This window comes from Aptenodytes patagonicus, chromosome 1 (assembly GCF_965638725.1).
Source record: "Aptenodytes patagonicus chromosome 1, bAptPat1.pri.cur, whole genome shotgun sequence".
Classification (NCBI taxonomy): domain Eukaryota; kingdom Metazoa; phylum Chordata; class Aves; order Sphenisciformes; family Spheniscidae; genus Aptenodytes; species Aptenodytes patagonicus.
This window is the reverse complement of record NC_134949.1, coordinates 119,459,235-119,479,744: the sequence shown is the minus strand read 5'-3', so window position 1 is coordinate 119,479,744 and position 20,510 is coordinate 119,459,235. Positions and strand designations below refer to the sequence as shown.

The following is a 20,510-nucleotide window of genomic DNA, read 5'->3' as shown; positions in this document are numbered from 1 at the left end:
CTGTTAATCTGGATATGAGGAAATATGGTCTGATGCAAAATTTTTTCTTGCTGGCATAGTTTCTCTTTCTATGAATACCATTGTAGGTCAGAAAAGCACTGACCCCGTGGAAATTTAATGATATGCAAGATGTCCAATTCCAGCTGTCTGAAGAAACCACACAATGTTTCTATTAGAATGTTAACCAATGCAACTTAATTGATTTGGTTCTTATCCTAAGTCATATGTCGTCTTGAAGAACAGTGATAACTAAGCATTTATAAAACACCTGATTTCTTCCATTCATTACTCACTTCTTCCACTTGGCCTGGGAAGATAGCTCTGCCAAAGAGTTGCGGTTAATAAATGGCTTCTTTGTAAACTCAACTTCTGAGTTGCACATGAGGAAACTATTGTTTTTTGAGGCAGTATCAAGATAGAATAGAATCATAGAATAGTTTGGGTTGGAAGTGACCTTTAAAGGTCATCTTTAGTATTTTTTGCCTTTCCTTCTTTGAACCAATTACAGACTTTAAAAAAGAATGGTAAATTTGATTTTGATGAGTATTCCTTTAAACATCTGTGAAGTGTTGCAGCTAACGTTGCTTGTCCCAGTTCCCACACAGCTTGGCAAGTCTGTACGCTCCATCTAAGAACAAAAAAAATCAGAAGAGATCATCCAAGAAGCCCGAATTACATTTATGCTTCTAAACAAGGAACCTAAGGGGATTTGATAAGACTGAACTTATTAAAGCTAAACTTGTAATACCATATAAGTTAGTACGTGTGTACTTTTTAGTATTTTAGAGGAGACTGTCATAGAAGCTCTCATTTTGAGCTATTGCAGAGAACACATCAGTGGATATGCTAATAGGCGATTTCTTGCTGAGGTCTGGTAGATGGCTTTTAAGGTTTTGATGCCAGTACAGATCAGAGCTGCTCTGTTGAGCAGTATTGTGATGTTTTCCTATCACCGTTTCATTCATCTACCTGAGGCGTTTCATACAAGAGCACCGCTCTGGTTTGGAGCAACGTGGTGGACCGAGAAGTCTCCCGATTTCAGCCAGGTTCAAAATTCCTGAATGTCCCCACTTTTTTGCATACTTTTAATTTTGGCACCTTGAGCTGTTGTAGCTTAAGATCTGTAGCAAGAACAAACAGTCTCTCCTATGAGACGGTCAGATTGTGTGAGCTAATTTTAGAGTTTCTTACCAAACTAACAGGAGTGCTGCTACAGAGCGGTTTAGCAGAAGCGTTGAGCTAAAGCGGTACATGCTGTTCCAGAAAGAGTCAGTTTTCTTCCCCTCCTCCTCCTCTTTTCTGCTCTGCCAGATTTTAGCATGTGTCTGATCTTGCGATGAGATTTAGGGAGCTGAACTGGCACAAAGCTAACTCCTGCAAACAAACAGAAAAAAGGGCGACCTGACTCACTGAGGGTCAGATGAGCTGGAGTGCTAACGTGGGAGAGGTGGAACGGGAAGGCAGGACTTTCCCTTCTTATGGCAGCTGACCAGAGGATGGCTTTGCTATGGTGTTTGAACAGCCTGGGAAGGAGAAGCTTTTTAGATATTTCTGAAGGCACTACATCTTTCTGCCTCTTGGTCCTGTGTGTTTTCAGAAGAACATATCCAGTTAATACCTGAATTTCCCCAGCAAATTTTCTCTGGCGATAGATAACATGAACAATTTAAATGGGAAAAAAAGGATGTTATTAGGTCTAGAAGACAGATGTCCAGTCAAGTCTATAAAGAAGAGCAGGCCACATGTTAATCAGAGATGCAAATGTGGCTCCATGATTTAATTTTGGGCAGCAGCAGGAACATAAGTGGAGAGCAAATAGATTCAAAATACCAGAATCTGTGCAGAAAAGGAGAGGAAAGAAGGCAGGTGAAAATAAAGAAATGTGAAGAAGGCTGGTATTTTTAGGCAGGATGATGACAGCAGGAAGGACAGAGAATTGATAGATGAATGAAAGACTGAGAAATTTGATGTATCTTTGTAGTGGTTATCCGATCTGAAATTTAGTTTTCTTGGGTTATTTGCTAAACTCTTCTTCCACAGGCCTGCCATAACTTTTTTGAGAAAAAGGATATGGACCCTCCATCTCAAATGTCAAGTCCCAGCTGCTGCTGGTTTTGCTGTTGCTTTTGCTTCTGCCAGGGTTTTGCAGCTGGACGTGAAGGAGGAGTGGCTGCGCTCAGGAGCATCAGTCTCACGTGCTGTTTTCTAAGATTAGGGTTCTTTGTTGCTGTTGTTCAACAAACTAGGATCCTGTCTTAAGCATAATGCAGAAGTGGATTTGATATTTGCAAATTAATGGGATGTATTAATTTATCACATTGTGTAGCCGTGTCATAGAATTTCTTGTGGGAGAAGCGCTGGGCTGTCTTATGGGGTGTTAGAGGGTCAGCCTGGCGGTTGTCACAGGGCTGCACCAACAGATCAGTGCAAAACTGCTCACACTGCGCTAGGAGTCCTTACATTGACTTCGCTGCTTAGATTAGTCTTTGGAGAAGGAACTTCAGTCTAGTTTAATGTCTCACTTCCATGAGTACTAAGGAAATTAAAGCTTATCTCTGAAACAGTTACCCTGCTAAACAATGGGAACTGCTAAGCCACAGAGCGCAGTGATAAAGTAGATTGCATCATAACATAATCCTGAAGATAAGAGCATTTAAAGCGTTGATCTGCTTTTTACGTTTCTGAAAGTTTCAACAGAAGCGTAGGTGTGGTTCTGCCAGGCGAGAAGTAATCTCTCCCAGGATGAGCCGAGGCAGTACGAGTGTTAAGGATTTTTTGTTTCTTCTTTCATCAGTTTGAAAATCCTTTCCATCAAGAAGTACTGGATTGGAATGGTCAAACTTGATATATTTATTTTTACTTCAGTCCAATTCAGTGAACTTAGTTCCTGTTGGAGAAAGGGTGCCAAAAATAATTTTAAATTAAATGTGTTGTTTGCCAGCCTTACTGTGAAACAAAAGTAAAAGAAGGAGACATACGATTAATATTAAAAGTAAGTATGATAACTTAAGTTCTTTCTGGATTTTGAAGAATTGGCAAATTGGAGGATCATGCAAGAACAAAAATTATTTGATTGTATTACTGCCACCTGAGTTGCGATTGCCATGATGACTCTGAATGTACCTGTTTCTGTAGCAATTAATACAAAAAATAAGTTTTTCTGCTTGGCTACTATTCATTATGCCAATCTGTTAAATACTGTTGTAGTAAACACTTGTGATGATGAAGGGCAAGTCAGTTTGATGCCAAAGGTTGTTTGATAGTACTTGTAAAATAGTACTTGAAGCCCCTTTCTTGTTATTCTTTCCTTGATGCCTTTGCTGAGCTTTCCTACACAGACTGTCCTTTTCTTGAGGTGCTTTGAGCTTGTTTAGTTGGATGCAGCCATAACAATTGCATGTCAATGAGTTGCCTCAAGCAACTGGTTAATTGAGGAATTGTTACATAGTGAACAAGGAGAGATGATACTAGACTGGTAGACTCCATCAACGCCAGTGGGTGTACTCAGCATGTAGTGTCATCTTCTGGGCATTCGTAGATTCTGTTTTCTTAGCTTCAGAATTGGAAATGTTAATCTGCATCATGCTAAGACTTCCTTCCCCCCTGCCCGCCCCCCCCCCCCCCAAGCAGTAAGAGTAGAGTAAAGGAGGGTTTTCATATACTGTTTCCTCTGTGAAAGGTATTTGTGTACCTGCCTGGTAGGGCTCTGTTAGAGAGACTTGCTCTTCATCTGTGCAAAGGCTGCTGATGTCCAGCACGGGAATAACTGATTACTCGGAGAGGAAGAGTATTCTGCTCTCTCAATTAGCTTTTTTTAAAGAATATTCAACCAGGGTCACACTTTCTTCCCTGATTTTTAATGTTACCATACCATTAGCCCAGCATATCTTAAAAAAAAAAAACAATCAGCAAGACAGGAAAACAGCTTGAGAGTGCCAGCAGTCAGGAATGGCTGAACTTGCAGTCTGAAACCAAAGTCTTGTTAACACAGTAGAGCATTTTTTATGGTCATGTCTTCGTATTTCTGTGGAGTGGAGTTGGTGCTAAGCTCTTAAAAATGATGGAAGTATTTACCTATTCCCCCCATGTACTTGGAGATGGTAGAAACTGGTTTTGTATCCTGTTTTGGGACCACCTAACTGAGCTAGTGTGGTTCGGATTTCAAGTAACAGAGCAGTTTACCCAGGGTAGGAGTCACAGTTTGGCAAGTAGTTGTGTCATGCTGTCAGCAACCTGTTAACACTGTAACTCATGTTAAGTAGACATCATTTTTTTCATTTCATGTTGAAAGCCTGATTCATACAGTACATGGACTGAGAATGCATGGTGATATTTGCCCTTTCGACCCTGTGACAGTATCTGGCTGAGATGGGTGCTCTTTGCTCTTGGCCTGGGTGTTTGCCCATTGTGCGAGCGGGTTGGGAGATCTGCTGGCAAGATGCATGGTGCAGAGGAACATGTGCACGGGCATGTTCCAGCTGCACAGTGTTTTGGATTGGGAAGCAGATGCAGGATTACAGTCCTCTTGCTCTGTCCTTTAAAATTCAGGATCGACACATCTCATTCATAATTGACTTGGACTTTTTGATTTTATTCTAACACTTCCATTGCTCAGCATGCCTTTGAGCACTTGGAAATGCACATCCTGTTTCTGCTTGAGAATAAGGTCTTATGTATATTGGCATGGAAGTTTTGTTGGATAGGATTGGACTTAATGTTATGCCACAACACTGTTGTTCTCTAGGGATTAACATCACTGTGGTCAATTGAGTCATTGGGAGCAATTTGAAGTGCTTCTGGTTTCTCCATTTGGCAACCATCCTAATCCTCTTGAGATTGTTCTTTTGTAGGAGAAGAAAAAAAAAAACTTTTCATTTTTCTGGCTTTCTTTGAGTTGGTGGATTCAATCTTTCTGTTAGAGAAGTCGGTGTCAGGGTTCCCATTGACTTCAGTGGAGCATGCAGTACAAGGCCTCAAAAAATGTTTTGCCATCTGTGTGGGAACAGACTGCAGGAGGAAGAAGGCTGGCAAGAAAATGTTTAGCTGCTTTTTTTTTTTTTTGCTGGGGGATGGAGCGCTAAGACAGTTTGTTCTTTGGTTTGCACGCTTCTGAGCTGCTTCTGTTAAACGTACAGATGCCTATAGACAGCTCAATGACTGGGAACTTAATGCACATCTAGATTTGATGCTTATATACCTATTTATGAGCAGCTTCTGTCAGAACCTTTCTCCTCCTCATGTCTACAAGGTTCAATAGTCAGCTCTGCAGCAATGTTCATTAGCTGTAAGTGAAAGAATTACCCAAAAGCTTTGGCCTCTAACCTCTCCTGTGCTGTGTGGACAACTTGGAGTAGTGGGGCTTGCTGCGAATGTGCAATGGTGGAGCGTGGGTCTGAGAGGCTGAGAACTCCACCTCATGTGTTCTCACTGCTGGAAGAATAAACCAAGCCAGGCGGGTCTGCTGTGGTAACGCAGCAACAGAGGGGGATTTTCTGCTACATGGGTTTTCACTCTGAAAAAACAGTAATACGATGATATGATTTTACTAAAAAAGAGTGCAAACCGAGTGTTACGCAGCTGAATTGCCCTGGGAGACACTGCATGTGTACTTCTGTTTCAGACTTATGGCTAACTCAATCTGCCACTACAGGCGTTGTGTGTATGTGTGTGTGCAGACTGGCAGACTTGGAAGTCTGTTGTAGAAAAAGGATGGTAGAGCTTCACTTTATGGTAAAGCACAGATGATGATGATGCCCACTTCATTTCTTGCTTTGCTTTCAAACTGGCAGTCACCTGTGGACGCCAGGGCACAGCTTCACCTGAAGGATCGTTGGCTGAAAACCCTTGTTCTCAAAAGGGGAGATGGCTGGGAGGTCCTCCTGTTAAATACCCACATGGTTATCATTCGCAGGCTCAGGGTGATGGCTTATTTCTTTAGCAGCTACAGTATTTAGCAGAAAATTGGGATTAGTTGGGTTTTCAGTCCAATTTAGCAACTGGAAATGAAGGCACCAACCAGTTTACTAAAATAAGCCAGAATTTTTACATCTTCCTTGGACAAATTGCCAAGTTTTGTTGCAAAGATATCTGCAGGGGACAGTCGTTACAGACCTCTCCATGCCGTTCTTCTCTTCTCCCGTCACCTTGGGGATTTGAAATGTCATGAAGCAGAATTAGAGAAACAGTAAGTGCAATTTATGAGTAAAATTGAATTCTAAGTGATCTGGGGAGCCATAATACTTTTAACGGTTAATGACGATTTCTTAATATCCTATTGGACATTAGCTTTCAGTAATATTTTGTGAGTGTTATCAAAGACATGAGCAGTAGGTCCTGTTCCATATAGAGCAGAATTTGCACCACGTATGTACGAGCTGCTTCCTCAGCAGATGTCCTTCTTTGTGTGACCTGCTGAGGCCTCCATTGCCTGGCGCTCACACTGCTCTTTACTGACTCCCCCCCTCTTCCCTTTTCCCGACATGGAAATGTGAAACAAATTTCTGTGGAAGTCCCAGCAATGTTTATAATGCATCATTTTATTCTTATTTTACAAAGTTCTCCATTGTTTTGGAAAAGAATTGTGAAAACACATTCAACTTTTTAATATAGTTTCTTGTTTTAGAAACAGCGTTTCCTTGGGTTATTGGGTTGGTTTTGTTTTTCTGTTTTCCCTGACTCAAAAGAAGCTGGTTACGTGGGAGTGCACAAAAGACAGCAGTATTGTTAAAGGGGGCGGAAGGAGGAAAGAAGAAGGGGGGGGGGGGGGGAGCTGAAAAAACCTTTCTTTTGGAAAATATCCTTACTTCAAAGCTGAATATATGAAGCAAGTGAAAGTGTTACGGAAGTTTTCTCGTCTCCTGAAGTGTAGTGTCCAAATTTCTGAAATGTTTCCAACAGTTTGTTTCTCAGTGAATTTTTTTTAAGGGCTGCAAGGGGGCATATCTTTGTACAAACATTTGTATCATAAGGGTATTTCTGCATTTGAAAATTATTTCAGATTAAAGTATCATGCAAGTTTAAAATTAAATCCTGAATAAGTCCATGTGGGTCTAATCAGGCTGGAGTACATTTGCTCAGTTTATTCAACGTTCAGACTGCGGTACTGGAATTTGTTGTCTGTGTTCGGGAGCATTGTTATTTTAGAAAGTCCTCTATTTGAAACACAGACGAGTTTTTTATATGAAACATAAAAGACTAAATGAACTTCTGTCTTGGTAGCAGCTCCAAATTGCTGTTCCCTTGAGTAGACAGGGCTTCAGAAAATGCTTAATGACAGTTTCTATAGATGAGCTTTGACGGTGAACTTCATTTAATCTGAGATACAGTTAATATTGGTAATGGAAGTAAGAAATGCCTGATCTATCTTCAGTCATGTATTCTCCAGGTTACTGTCCTAAGAGAGCAGTTTGCAGGCAGAATAACTGTATCTGTGCGAGACAGTGGTAAGGCAGTTCTGATTACTCTGGACCAAATGTTATGAGAGAGACTTAACAACTTGGAGAACAACACAAATTTATAAATATTTATGAAGAAAGATGTGATTTCTTTAGGAAGGAAACTTGTATACTATTTTATATGGATACTAAATATTCTGTGTTTGTATTCTAAAATTGTAGTCTATATAATGTGCATCTCACGCACAAGAACAAGAATTATTAAAAAACATTGCTGTTTGATTTAAAAGAAAAAAAATGCAGTGTCATCTTAGAGCTACTCAGGTAATTATCGTAGGTATCCTGTTTCAAAGGACTAATCCAAGACATGGAAATATAAAACACTGAATGCACATTTCTGTCCTGTTCACAAACAAGAAATGTTACTGATCTGAACCTTTTCTGCAGATGTGCTTACTATAGCTTCGTTCCTCATGTTCAACTTCTAATTTTTTTTTTTAAGGTCAAGTTGTATTTTAGAACATCAGGTAGTCTGTTTCTAACTTGCACATTTCCCAAACTTTTTCTGTATTTCCTTTTGCTACAGGACTAAACCATGCATGGTTTTCTTGTATTCTGGATGATGGAGTACAACCACTGTTTCAGAATATGACCTTATATTACCACTTCACATTCTTGTTACTAGAGCCTGAAGTTGATTTCATGAAAAGGGAAATCACAGCCACGTTTGTCTCTCGGGGCATGCATACAACTGAATCTAGGCTCTTAGATTAATAAATTACCCTTTGGCTAGTTCTGCAGTAAACTCAAGAATGCATAAATTAATTAGATTATTAAAAATTAGTTCCCAGGCCTGTTACTTTGTGACAGTTCTTGCATGGCCCTGAGGACAACTTTGACATAAAGTAGGTCATTTCGTAAGCAGTGGAACTTGGAAATAGTTGAAAAGAGAACAGTTATATTTTTTCAAGTATATGTTCATAGATTTTATGCTACTGCTTAGGGATGTTTTGTACTATGATCTACTCAACAGACGTAACTAACAACTCTCGGTTATAGTCGCATATGTTACCGTTCGACAGAAAGGTGGGAGGTTTCTTAGGTGAAGCTTGTGAAACTAGTTCAGGTAGGTAATTTGATGATTTAAAATGTGTATTATAGCCCATTTATATTGATGATTCTTTCAAAACCTGGAGAAAAGGAAATTATAACTTTCCACATGTAGTGATTTTCACAAAGCTACTAAATTGCTTAATTTCACACCTTCAGAATGGTACCCCATCTTTGGGCGGAAATTGCTGGCACAAGATCTTGTTCTTTCCCTGCCGGCCCTTTTTGAAACATATCATGCTTGAGATGAAATACAGTGTTTCATCTTCATCATGATAATACAAGAAAAAGAAAGGTCAGACTTTGTTGTTTGGTTGGTTGTTTTTTGTTTGTTTTTTTTTCTTTCAACGTTTGCTTTTTTAAAAAAAATAGTCCTGCTAAGGACTGCTCCTGAAGATCCAGGTCAGGTAGCTGAGCCTTAATTGCAGTCCCTTGGATGCTGGTACTGTAGCCAACACAGTTTCGTTTAAACACCCTCCTTGTATATTAGTTGTCTTATACAGATCACTGACATTTCGTATATTGATGTGATCAAGAAAGGATCCGCTGCCAGGAGAGCACTATGTCTCGCCTTCCTCCCACTGCCGTGTGCTGTCGGAGGGACAGCAGCCTGCAGGAGAATCCAGAAAACCAGACCCAGGCTCTCTAGCTGCTTACGCTGTCCCATCTTCCTTGGTACGGTGACACAGTGCTTCAGGCAACCCTTAAAGAGGGAATGGGGGTGGATGAAATCTTGTATCATGCCTAAAGGAGGAGATTTTTTTTTTTTAAAAACTACTTCTGGCTACCTGTTTTTTCCCTCTTGGAAGGACGGCAGTCCGTATCTTTTGTACATGATAAGTTACTCTGAGATAAAAATACCCTGTTAACTTGATTAGGTATTATTCTGTCTCACTGCACTAATACTTAACCTTATTCCTGCAGAAATTTAATTATAAGAAACCAACAACAAAAAAAAACCCAAAAGCCCCCCCAACAACAAAACTGTTAATTGCTTCTAGCAATACTGTAGAGGAGCAGCAGATGTAGTCTCATCATCTGTGTGTGTACTCGAGCAGAGTAAAACAGAGAATGGGCGTGACAAAGTGGACTTTGCTGTCTCTCTGTGAGTAAAAATTTCTACCTACAGAGAAATAGAAATGCTTGTTGCATTTAAACCAGTAAGTGCTTAAGGTGGACAGGGAAGCAGTTTAGAAGAGACCATAAGTCCAACCCTGTTTACTCTGAGGTTTTACAATATGAGCAGCTGGATATCCTCTGTAATTAAACAAGAGAGACTTTAGAGACCTGATGTGGTAAACAGAATTTGCCTGTCAGGGCTAAGATTTTTGGTTTGGTTTTCTTATTGCATGCAAACATATTTGTGTTATAAAATCAAGGACTTGAAAAGCAGTGAGGAGAATGTGGTTGACCATGCAGCCTTATTTCTGCTTACATAGGCTTCTCCCTTCCCCATGTGCAGAAGAAAGCACTAAGAGAAAGCCAGTGTGCGAGTGTTCAGTTAAGTCTGTGTTAATGCACGGAGCCCTGTGTGTTGAATTAGGGTCGAGCAGGCTACCTCACGTCTGGCACTTTTTCTGATTGCTTTAATTACAAGGTAAGTGGCAGTCTTCCGTGAAATTCCAGATAAAAAGCACGTTAGGGTTTTTTAAGAGAAGAGATCGTGTACGTATGAAGCTTCTTGTGGGCGAACCAACCCAACTGGCCACTGTACTAAAACCAGCTCATGTTTCTACCACTCCAATAACCAAAAGCACTTGGGATACTAGACCAGGATTTTGTGTATACCCTGCTCACAGAGGAAAGCAGTGAGTGCATGTTCCCATGACGAGGAGTGAAACCACAATATCATCTTGATCTCTTCTCCCTCTCTGCCCTGATCTCCTCCCCCCCCATCTGTGGATGATATCTAGAAGGTTCATCATCTCTCCCCTCCCGCCCCCCGTTTGTTGTTTTTTTTTTTTTCTTTTCCATAGGATAGGATCAGTAATGAAGCTAGTTTTAGTGTTGAAATGCATGCTGGCTTTGCATGCTTAGAGGAACAAATGAAGAGATTTAAAAGACGCTTAGAAGAGGACACAGCATTTGCCTCTTAGCACAGGACTTAAGAGTTGCAGGGTGGGCAGACAGTTTGGAAACAGGAACTAACAGGATGCCAGGATGAGTGGATTGGAGAGGCAAGAGTTGGGGTGAAAGGAGTCGGAATAGTGGGTGAGGTTCATGGCAGGAAACTCTTGAACAGCAGCTCTGCGTGTAATAGTGAAGCAGCTGAGATGTGGGAAGGGAGGAGGATGATTTGTCAGATGGGCCCTAAGAAATAGTTTTAAGAGCAATATGTGAAACTCCTAGATGAGGCTGAGGGTTGACCCAGATAGCTAGTGAGGCTGCAACCATTAAAAACTGAAGGATGTTATGGATGGATGCTAGGTGATGTGGCTGAAGATAAGAAGTATTATATCTTTGGAAACTTGTCCTCAGGGTTGAATTAAAAGAAATAATTCTCTGGCTAGTTTGGAAGACACCCAGCCTGGGATTATTTATTTACTCTAAGTAATAGGGTGTGGTTTTGCTTTTAAGGATTGCTTACTTTTCTTTTAAACTGCAGGGTTAAAAGTTTCTCTCTTCCCAAGCGGCAGCTGGAAATTAGTGCAAATACCCGAGATGTTAACGCTGATTAAGTTGCAGAAGCAGATAGCTGGGACTTCCGATATGGGGCAGAGCTGTTCCTTCTTGGTCACCTTGCTCTTTCTCAGGTTGGCCCATGACAGCGAATTTGGAAACTGCTCCAGTGCAGCTGGTGCTGGGTTTGACTTTCCCTTCATAGTTCTCTTCGAGTGAGTGAAGGAGTTGCTTGGCTTACAGAGAACGGCAGGAAAAGTTGGGATGCCGACTAGCCCTGTAGCTTTGCTTCTGTGTGTAGAAGTGCCTGCGTGGTTGAGAAAGCCAGGGGCAAGTGGCTGGGTTTGGTCAGGCATGACAGGGCGTAGCTGAAGCAGCAGAGACGTGGCAGAGAAGGAAGGGCGTTTCTGTTGACCAGGGGAGTGTCTGGACTGGACTGGAGGGGTAATGGTTCCCGGCCAGGGGGCTGCCATGGGGAGAGCTGCAGGCTTGCGTTAGGCAGCGCTGACTGTAAACACTCAAGTACCCGGATATTTGCAGTGCTAGGTGAAGTGCAGCTGTGTTTTGCTTTGACCTGGTAACAAGGAGAGCCTGTTACCGTAAGTCGGCAGATGAAAAACTCTCTAAGACTCAATTTGGAGTTTTAGAAAGCAGGCATTCTTTATTGCGGCGCCGGACGCACAGGGGATCACTCCACCTAATGTGCGCGCCGAGCTGCTTAACTATAGGAGTTAAGTACAGTCAAAATATACATATTCATTAGTTTTCCGAGGCATGATTAACATATTAATGTTAGTTCATTAACATATGTAAAAGTCTTTACACATGCGCTCTTATGTCCATTGGTGGTCTTTCAGGGTCCTCTGGTGGTCGTCGATAGTCTTCCTCACCATGACCGCTAGTTGAACTCAGTTCTTGCGCATGCACAGTTCATTCTTTGGCTCGGTTTGCACACTTTTACCTTCACAAACTAGCTGTCTTCAGCATCACTTTCTTATCTACAAAGTTTCAAGGTCTTCTGTCCTACTAAATTTTTAGCTTATCTATTCAGAGAGTATACCCCTACTGCACAGAGTAAACCCCTACTGAATGTTTGGCTTATCTATTCAGAGAATATGTCAAGCTTGGCTACATTATGTCCAGTGAAGAGAACCAGATGTCTCTTCAATATTCCTTTGTACTCGGTATCAATCCCTCCTTTTCTTTTGAGGATTCGTAGCTAACAAGCTACAATCCTCATCTCATTAAGAGAGTTGACAAAGCTATAGTAGGCAGGGTTAGTATATGTCAAGTTGGGTTATTCGTTTCATCATGTACCAAACCTTTGTATACAATATAACTACAAGTAACAGGCATACTACAGTTAGAGTTAGTAAGACTATAATTGGATGAAGCATAAGGTTAAATACTCCCGTTGCAGTCGGTGACCATCCAAGAAGAGTTTCCCACCAGTGGTGTTCTCCATCCTTCTTTACTCTTTCCAAGACATGGTGTATCTCTTCTGTATCATGGTGAACGGTGATTAGAGTTTTGCGTCCATTGTCTCGGACCCGTTCTAGTAATTGACACAGGTCATTATGTTGCAGTAGTTTCTTCACCAATGTGAGATCCATTCCGATGGGGGTAGGTAATAAATCTTCACTCAATGTATAATTAGATTGCAGTAATTGATAAGATGTAACAGGAGCTGAATAATTAAAGTCGCATCCTTTCGAATTTCGGTGGGTAAGGTGCCCTCTTCCCCTTCTCTTATAACTGCTGCTACCATAGATTGAATTAAGTTCTATTACTCCCAGATATTCTCTTAACTACTAGTCGAAGAGGTGATCTTGATTCCACTTTCCATTCTACAGGAGCTTTCTTAATTCGAGAGTAGTGAATCCACGGTCCTTTTCCTTCTAGTTTAACTGCTGTATGTGTAGTTAACAAGATTTGAAATGGTCCTTTCCATTTTTCTTGTAGTGGTTCAGAAGTCCATGATTTAATGTATACCCAATCTCCGGGCTGGAATGGATGCGCTGGGGAATCAAGACCTAGAGATTTATTCAAGACTACATATTTATTTAGTTTTTGTAAAACTTTCCCAAGAGCAATCAAGTAATTTCTTGCATCATTCTCCCCTTGTATTCGCATCTCTCCTGGCAGTCCAGGCATTTGGTACGGTCGTCCATACATCAATTCGTATGGGCTGAAGTGTTGCCTACCTCGTGGCTGGACTCTAATTCTTAGCAAAGCTAAAGGCAAAGCCTGTGTCCAGTTTATCGAGGTTTCCTGACATATCTTACTTAACTGAGTCTTGAGGGTACAATTCATTCTTTCTACTTTACCACTAGATTGAGGCCTATAAGGGGTATGTAAATCCCAACTAATATCTAACAGTCTGCTTATTTCAGTAACTACTTTGGCTACAAAATGTGGGCCCCTATCTGATGACATCCCTAAAGGTACTCCAAATCTTGGGATTATTTCTTTTAATAATATTTTTACTACTTCTTTTGCTTTATTGGTGCGACATGGAAAGGCCTCAGGCCATCCTGTATATGTATCCACAAGGACTAACAAATACTTTAGCCCTCCTTTTCTTGGCAATTCAGTAAAATCTATTTGCCAATACTCCCCAGGTGCCTGTCCCTCCATAGTTTTTCCTAATTGAATTTTATTCTGTGTTTTTGGGTTGTTTTTACAACATAACTCACATCTTTGTGTGACTGATTTTATAATTTCCACCATATTTCTGCTAATAACCGACTTCTGTAAATGTTTTAACAAATTTTCAGTCCCCCAGTGCACAGTGTTATGTTCTTCCTTTACTAAACTATTCATAAGGGAATGCGGTATTACTACTAAACCTGTAGGTGTAACTGCCCATCCGTCTTCTCGCCTTTCTGCTTGTAAAGTTTCGATTAATCTTTTATCTTGTTTATCGTAAATAGGGTTTTCTTGAAGGGAGATTCTTTTTCCTGGCACTATTGCTAATACATTTTCTTCTATGCCTTTTTCTGCAGCCCGCTTTGCGGCCAAATCAGCCAGCTTATTTCCTCGCTCCTGAGCGGTTTGTCCCGACTGATGAGCTTTACAATGCATAACAGCTACAGCAGCCGGAGCCTTTATGCTCTCCAGTAGGCTCAAGATCTCTTCTTTATGCTTTATCTCCGTACCTTGTGAGGATAATAATCCTCTTTCCTTCCAAATTGCTCCATGTGCATGTACTACTCCAAAAGCATATTTAGAATCTGTCCAAATATTCACACACTTATTTGCACTTAACTGTAGAGCTCGGGTGAGAGCTATCAGTTCAGCCTTCTGAGCTGACGTCTTGGTGGGCAGCGCTTGTGCTTCCACCACCATTTCGACGGTGGTGTTTGCATATCCTGATACCCGCTTTCCTTCTTTCATAAAGCTGCTGCCGTCCGTGTATAGCTCCCAATCTGGATTCTGCAAGGGAACATCCTTTAAATCGGGTCTGCTTGAATAGACTTCCTCAATGGTCTGCAGACAGTCATGTTCCGGTTTGCCTTCTTCTTGTCGAGTTGAGAGAAACATGGCAGGATTAATCACGGCAGTAGTCTTTAAGGTCACATCATCTAGTTCTATTAGTACTACTTGATATTTTAGCATTCTACTAGGAGACAACCAATGTCCACCCTTCTGGTCCAATACTGTGGTCACCATGTGTGGAACATAAACAGTTATCTTTTGTCCCATAGTAAGTTTTCGAGCCTCCTGTATTAATAACACTGTTGCAGCTACTGCTCTTAGGCAACTCGGCCATCCTTGGCTCACCGGATCAAGTTGTTTAGAAAAGTAGGCCACAGCCCTTTTATATTCCCCCAACCGCTGGGTTAAAACTCCAAGGGCTATTGCTTGTCTTTCATGAGTAAATAATTCAAATGGCTTTTCTAAATTAGGCAGTCCCAAAGCTGGGGCCTTCATCAGAGCTCTTTTGAGTTGAATGTATGCATTTCGATCTTCATTTGACCATTGCAGGGAACCTTTTGATGACTTCAATAATTCATACAAGGGTTTTACCATCAGTCCATAGTTAGCAATCCATAAACGACACCATCCCACCATTCCTAAAAAGGTTCTCAACTCATGAACATTTCGAGGTTCTGGAAGCTGACAAATAGCTTCTTTCCTTTCATTACTTAATTGTCTCTGTCCCCTCAGAATTTCAAAGCCCAAATATATTACAGTTTCCTGTGCAATTTGGGCCTTTCCTTTTGACACTCGGTAACCACTAAGTCCGAGGAAATTTAATAAACTGACTGTCAATTCCAAGCATTCCTCTCGGGAGTTCCCAGCTATTAGTATATCGTCGACATACTGTAGCATTACTCCATTTCTGTTTTCTTGTCTCCATAATTCTAATTCTTTTGCTAGTTGATTTCCAAAGATTGTCGGACTATTTTTGAATCCTTGCGGTAATACAGTCCAAGTGTACTGGGTTTTCCTTCCAGTCTCAGGATTCTCCCATTCAAAGGCAAACAATTCCTGGCTTCCGGAATCAAGTGGGACACAGAAAAAGGCATCTTTTAAATCTAAAACTGTAAACCACCCCTGTTCCTCGGTGAGTGCGGTTAATAGTGTATATGGATTTGCCACTACTGGATATATATCTTGGACAATTTGGTTTACTGCTCTCAAATCCTGGACTAATCTGTAAGATTTTCCATCGGCCTTCTTAACAGGTAAAATCGGAGTATTATACTTAGATTCACATTCTCTTAATAACCCATATTTCAAAAACTTTTGTATAATAGGTACCAAACCAAGTTTAGCTTCTAATTTTAAGGGATACTGTTTCAATCTTACCGGTGTTGATCCTGGTATAAGGTCTATTCTTACGGGTTCAGCCCTCTTTGATTTTCCAGGTATTTCTCCTGCCCAGACAATAGGGATCACTGCATCTTCAACTTCAGTCGGGATTTTCCTTTTCACTTGCTCAATTTCCTGTAATAATAATATTGAAGCTTGGACAAATTTAGATTCAGGTATTGACACTTCTACTTCTCCATTCTTAAACTTTATTTCAGCTTCTAGTTTTTCTAGTAGATCTCGGCCTATTAAAGGTTTTGGTGCACCTGGTAGATACAAAAACTGATGCGTTACCCATTGTTTTCCAATTTTAAATTTTAGAGGTTTAAAGAAGGGCCGCGTCTCCGGCTTTCCTGTCGCACCAATAATTCTTACAGTATCATATCCTAACTCATGTTTCTTTGTATTCAAAACCGAATAAGTAGCTCCTGTATCGATTAAACATTCTATTTCAGTTTCATCTTCCCCCAGCTTAATTTTAACCAGAGGCTCTGCTGGGGAAGATTCCTCCGGTTTCCTTCAGTCTTCCATTTCTATGTTTAATATAGAGGTTTCAGACTTTCCATTTTTTTCGTAACAACGGACATTCTTGTTTCCAATGTCCCTCCTTCCTACAATAAGCACATTGAGTTTTTCCTAATGGGGGTCTAGAGTATCCCCTACTGCGACCTTCCCGATGTCGACCCCCCCCAAATCCGTCTCTTCTTTGGCCTCCTTGTGAACCACGAACTCCTTCCAATGCTGCGATTAGCCTAGCATTCCCTTTTTCTTTTTGCTGGTCTCTGTTTCTATATATTAACCAAGCCCGATCTAAAAGCTTTCCCAAATCTCTAGCATCTGCCCCTTGTAGTTTCTGTAATTTCCTGCGAATGTCGTCTGCAGATTGTCCAATAAATAAAGTTGCCAATTGACTCTTTCCCTCTTCTGATTCAGGATCTAGTGTTGTATATTTTCGGGCTGCTTCTTTTAACTTATTTAAGAAGTCTGTGGGTGACTCCTTCTTGTCTTGTTTAATTTCATATAATTTTGACCAGTTTATTGCTTTAGGTATAGCATTCCTTATCCCAAATAGGACCCATTTTTGATATTGAGTCAGTAATAATTTTTCTCCATTATCATTTGGATCCCATGCAGGATCAGCTGAAGGGAAATGATGCTCCAGTTGTCCCTGCAGTGTTCCCGCAGCTATTTGAGCTTCTACCTGAGTTCTAGCTGTTTTACGAATCATTTCCCTTTCTGTACTATCAAACAATACTTGCATGATAACTTCAATATCTTTCCAATCTGGATCCTGAGTTTTTATCATCATTTCAAAGGCACTGGCCACTCGATCGGAATCATCTCTATAATTGCCGGCAGCTATTTTCCAGTTGTTTAAATCTGTGATCGAAAAAGGCACTTTTACTACAACCGGACCCTCATTCCCTACTGCTTGCCTTAACGGAGCTTGCAACACGGTTCCCTGTCGGTTACGAGTTCTCCTTGCCACCGGCGTGGCCCTTGTAGCGCCTCTCTCAGACTCATCGTCCGATTCGCCCTCCACCCTGAAGGGCTCAAATCCATGATTTTGGGATCTCTGCCTCAATCCCGGAGCCACTAACATCTCTAAATCCTCTTCCTGCTCTTTCTGAGTCAACTTCAAACATCTCTGTCCAATACTACATGCCGAACAACACCTTTTTAACACTTTCCCTTTTTCTCTCTCTCGTTCATCCTTTTCCAATGCCAATACCAAAGGATCAGTTGGGGCCAAATTAATTCCACACTTCTTTTGCCACTCAGGATGCTGCCTCAATGTAAAGAACATATCAGCATACAATATCTCATCCCATTTTCCTTCTCTCCTCAGAAACAGCATTAGTTGTAACAGGGTATTATAATTCAAAGTACCATTCCTTGGCCACTTTTCTCCATCTTCTAGTTTATATAGTGGCCACCATTGATTACAATACTTAATTAGATCATCCCTTCTTGTGACCCCACCAGGGGATCCTGCAATTTGTTTCCAATGTATTAAAATACAACCCAAAGGTGATTTCTTTAAAATTCCCTCACCCGTGGATGGTCCGGCACCCATTTTATACACAGGGAATCACACACACAGACAAGTCTTTCATACAACAACACAAATAACCAATCACTATAACAAACAGATGAACTATAACAAACAGACAATACTTGCAATAATAGACAAGTTCTTACAATATTTGTTACCGCGGTTGCTAGCAGGAATTCTAATCCCTTTTAAATCAAACGGGGACTTTAACCCCTTCCAAACCAAACGGGGACATTTAACCCCTACCAAACGGGGACATTTAACCCCTACCAAATGGGGACTAGCCCCTACCCGGGTCCTAAACCCAACCCTGCGGAGCTTTCGCTGCGTCTGACGGGCAGGTAACCAAATTTCCGAAAGAATGCCTTATTACTCACAAAGCAGTAGTCTTCGCTCAGGGGCTCTTCGGTCCGGGGATCGGGAGAAGTCCTCTCCGAGAATCCCTCGGTGCCGGCTGAGGTTCCGCGATCCCAGGATCCGTCGAGGCTCAAGAGCTGTGTCCCATCTGGGTCGCCAAAACTGTTACCGTAAGTCGGCAGATGAAAAACTCTCTAAGACTCAATTTGGAGTTTTAGAAAGCAGGCATTCTTTATTGCGGCGCCGGACGCACAGGGGATCACTCCACCTAATGTGCGCGCCGAGCTGCTTAACTATAGGAGTTAAGTACAGTCAAAATATACATATTCATTAGTTTTCCGAGGCATGATTAACATATTAATGTTAGTTCATTAACATATGTAAAAGTCTTTACACATGCGCTCTTATGTCCATTGGTGGTCTTTCAGGGTCCTCTGGTGGTCGTCGATAGTCTTCCTCACCATGACCGCTAGTTGAACTCAGTTCTTGCGCATGCACAGTTCATTCTTTGGCTCGGTTTGCACACTTTTACCTTCACAAACTAGCTGTCTTCAGCATCACTTTCTTATCTACAAAGTTTCAAGGTCTTCTGTCCTACTAAATTTTTAGCTTATCTATTCAGAGAGTATACCCCTACTGCACAGAGTAAACCCCTACTGAATGTTTGGCTTATCTATTCAGAGAATATGTCAAGCTTGGCTACATTATGTCCAGTGAAGAGAACCAGATGTCTCTTCAATATTCCTTTGTACTCGGTATCAAGCCCAGTTCATATTTCATAACTTTCTCTGAGGATAGGTTAGCCAGAAGGAGAACAGCACTATTCCTGCATAATAACTCTGGGGAAAAGTAGAAGACACTAGGATGTGGTGGCTGGGAGATGAGCCAGCGTGGCAATGTACGGTTCATCTCTTGTGAAATGCAACAGCTGCTGTCTGCAGATTTTGGACCTCAGGGGCTCTCCAGAGTAGTCAACTTGACCACCGTAGCATGGTTTTTGTGTTGGTGTGTTAAAATCTTTCTAAAGCTTGCACAGCTTCTGTTCTCTGCTTCGCTTGTTGATTTGGTACAGGGGTTATGCCTGTGCTTCTAACAACTCTGTGTCCATGCGAGAGGACTGCAGAGCTGATGTACCAGAGGTTTACTGTGCTTTATGGTTACAGTGAGTGTTGTTTCACCTGGTAAGCCTACACGTCTAATCAAGAGTTATGGCTAAAGCAGATGCACACAAAGCAATGGTTAAAAATCATAACTTGGGCCAGCAGTTGCTGAAGAAACAGGCAAAAAATTAGGACAGCTGGTTGAAGTGAGTGGGAGTATAAAGGTAATAAGCATCCATAGTTGCATGTGTTAAGTGTGTGCAATGTAATGTCTTTTTTTTCCTTTATTTGTAAATAAGAGAGTTCAAGGGACAGTCTTTCCACAAGAGTTTGAGGCTCATGTTCTTTTTTTCATGGAGGTTTTTAGTGTGACATCATTTTTAGCCTTTAAGTTACATGACTTTGTAGCAGAAAGTTAAAAAAAAAAAAAGGTGACTCAAAAATTCATGCTTCTCAAGTGCCAATTCTGAGTTTAGATATTAATCAATGAAGATTCAAAATTACCTTGTACTAAGATCCTCTATAGTAATGTAGAAAAGTAGTTGTAAAAACGAGTAATAAACTAGAATATTTTGATATGAGACATGTATAATAACTTGAATCTGTGTATAGCTGCCTGTTTTGCAGATCAGTCTGCAAGACTGAGAACAGGGTATTTCATTCAGGGTTGGCTGTGCTTGTGTCATTGCTGCTCGTGTGATGCCAGTACTGCTGCAGCTGATCTGGGACAGCTGGGACTCTGCAGCATCGCTGCTTCCGAAGTCATAGACTGGAAAGCTTGCAGAGATACTGTGCATGGACACACAGAAATCGTTATTGTATACTTCCTCTGTGTGGACATACCAAACTCTTGAAAAATGAGTGCAGCGTGTCTGCTTGTTACTGCTCTTCAGTAACATATCTATGCAAAATACTGGGAAGCAGCTGATCTTTTGTTTCTTTCTGTGGTTTTAACATGTAGGTTGCTTTCTGCCCTCTGGCAGGAAAATCCTTAAAAGGATTTTATTTATTTAAAGATATACTCTAGAAAGGAATAAAAATAGTTTTGCTCCAACT

The 20,510-nt window shown here is 41.1% G+C and overlaps 1 protein-coding gene and 1 long non-coding RNA gene across 3 annotated transcripts in view; one reads left to right on the top strand and one right to left on the bottom strand.

Annotated features, from left to right (window-relative positions):
* Nucleotides 1–20,510, top strand: part of APP (amyloid beta precursor protein) — a 239,861-nt gene that overhangs the window by 54,340 nt on the left and 165,011 nt on the right. The gene's annotated exons all lie outside the window — the stretch shown is intronic.
* Nucleotides 11,758–19,107, bottom strand: LOC143167218 (uncharacterized). The gene is made up of 2 exons (XR_012996524.1): nucleotides 18,375–19,107; nucleotides 11,758–13,141 (listed from the first exon to the last, which is right to left on the bottom strand). It is a non-coding gene; the product is annotated as an uncharacterized LOC143167218 (long non-coding RNA).